We start from the raw sequence: 2,500 nt of genomic DNA, 5'->3' as shown, positions 1-2,500 counted from the left end.
TCAATTTTCCCCCTGTGGGATATATATTTTACCCACACTTTTGGAGCCCTCCTGGGATGCCCTCTAACATACTAGAACCTCATTTTGTGGAAGTTTTCACAAAATTGTGAAATTTTCAAAAAAGTCAGAAATTTTGCAAAAACGACTAAGTATCAAGGACTCATCGCGCGAATCGCTCTGGAACTGAAATCGGATGCGCGCACTGACACGCTCCCCTGTCTGGAAGTCTGACAAAAGTTGAAAAATTTTCTAAGTCCCCAAAAATTTTTTTTTTCAACTTTTTTTCAATTTTCCCCCTGTGGGATATATATTTTACCCACACTTTTGGAGCCCTCCTGGGATGCCCTCTAACATACTAGAACCTCATTTTGTGGAAGTTTTCACAAAATTGTGAAATTTTCAAAAAGTCAGAAATTTTGCCAAAAACGACTAAGTATCAAGGACTCATCGCGCGAATCGCTCTGGAACTGAAATCGGATGCGCGCACTGACACGCTCCCCTGTCTGGAAGTCTGACAAAAGTTGAAAAATTTTCTAAGTCCCCAAAAATTTTTTTTTTCAACTTTTTTTCAATTTTCCCCCTGTGGGATATATATTTTACCCACACTTTTGGAGCCCTCCTGGGATGCCCTCTAACATACTAGAACCTCATTTTGTGGAAGTTTTCACAAAATTGTGAAATTTTCAAAAAAGTCAGAAATTTTGCAAAAACGACTAAGTATCAAGGACTCATCGCGCGAATCGCTCTGGAACTGAAATCGGATGCGCGCACTGACATGCTCCCCTCTCTGGAAGTCTGACACATGTGTGAAAATTTTCTAAGTCCCCAAAAATTTTTTTTTTCAACTTTTTTTCAATTTTCCCCCTGTGGGATATATATTTTACCCACACTTTTGGAGCCCTCCTGGGATGCCCTCTAACATACTAGAACCTCATTTTGTGGAAGTTTTCACAAAATTGTGAAATTTTCAAAAAGTCAGAAATTTTGCCAAAAACGACTAAGTATCAAGGACTCATCGCGCGAATCGCTCTGGAACTGAAATCGGATGCGCGCACTGACACGCTCCCCTGTCTGGAAGTCTGACACATGTGTGAAAATTTTCTAAGTCCCCAAAAATTTTTTTTTTCAACTTTTTTTCAATTTTCCCCCTGTGGGATATATATTTTACCCACACTTTTGGAGCCCTCCTGGGATGCCCTCTAACATACTAGAACCTCATTTTGTGGAAGTTTTCACAAAATTGTGAAATTTTCAAAAAGTCAGAAATTTTGCCAAAAACGACTAAGTATCAAGGACTCATCGCGCGAATCGCTCTGGAACTGAAATCGGATGCGCGCACTGACACGCTCCCCTGTCTGGAAGTCTGACACATGTGTGAAAATTTTCTAAGTCCCCAAAAATTTTTTTTTTCAACTTTTTTTCAATTTTCCCCCTGTGGGATATATATTTTACCCACACTTTTGGAGCCCTCCTGGGATGCCCTCTAACATACTAGAACCTCATTTTGTGGAAGTTTTCACAAAATTGTGAAATTTTCCAAAAAGTCAGAAATTTTGCAAAAACGACTAAGTATCAAGGACTCATCGCGCGAATCGCTCTGGAACTGAAATCGGATGCGCGCACTGACACGCTCCCCTGTCTGGAAGTCTGACAAAAGTTGAAAAATTTTCTAAGTCCCCAAAAATTTTTTTTTTCAACTTTTTTTCAATTTTCCCCCTGTGGGATATATATTTTACCCACACTTTTGGAGCCCTCCTGGGATGCCCTCTAACATACTAGAACCTCATTTTGTGGAAGTTTTCACAAAATTGTGAAATTTTCCAAAAAGTCAGAAATTTTGCAAAAACGACTAAGTATCAAGGACTCATCGCGCGAATCGCTCTGGAACTGAAATCGGATGCGCGCACTGACATGCTCCCCTCTCTGGAAGTCTGACACATGTGTGAAAATTTTCTAAGTCCCCAAAAATTTTTTTTTTCAACTTTTTTTCAATTTTCCCCCTGTGGGATATATATTTTACCCACACTTTTGGAGCCCTCCTGGGATGCCCTCTAACATACTAGAACCTCATTTTGTGGAAGTTTTCACAAAATTGTGAAATTTTCAAAAAGTCAGAAATTTTGCCAAAAACGACTAAGTATCAAGGACTCATCGCGCGAATCGCTCTGGAACTGAAATCGGATGCGCGCACTGACACGCTCCCCTGTCTGGAAGTCTGACACATGTGTGAAAATTTTCTAAGTCCCCAAAAATTTTTTTTTTCAACTTTTTTTCAATTTTCCCCCTGTGGGATATATATTTTACCCACACTTTTGGAGCCCTCCTGGGATGCCCTCTAACATACTAGAACCTCATTTTGTGGAAGTTTTCACAAAATTGTGAAATTTTCAAAAAGTCAGAAATTTTGCCAAAAACGACTAAGTATCAAGGACTCATCGCGCGAATCGCTCTGGAACTGAAATCGGATGCGCGCACTGACACGCTCCCCTGTCTGGAAGTC

Source organism: Phyllobates terribilis, unplaced genomic scaffold (genome assembly GCF_046119375.1).
Source record: "Phyllobates terribilis strain yellow unplaced genomic scaffold, ASM4611937v1 Scaffold_4159__1_contigs__length_64450, whole genome shotgun sequence".
NCBI classification, from domain to species: Eukaryota; Metazoa; Chordata; class Amphibia; order Anura; family Dendrobatidae; genus Phyllobates; species Phyllobates terribilis.
This window is presented reverse-complemented; position numbering follows the sequence as displayed.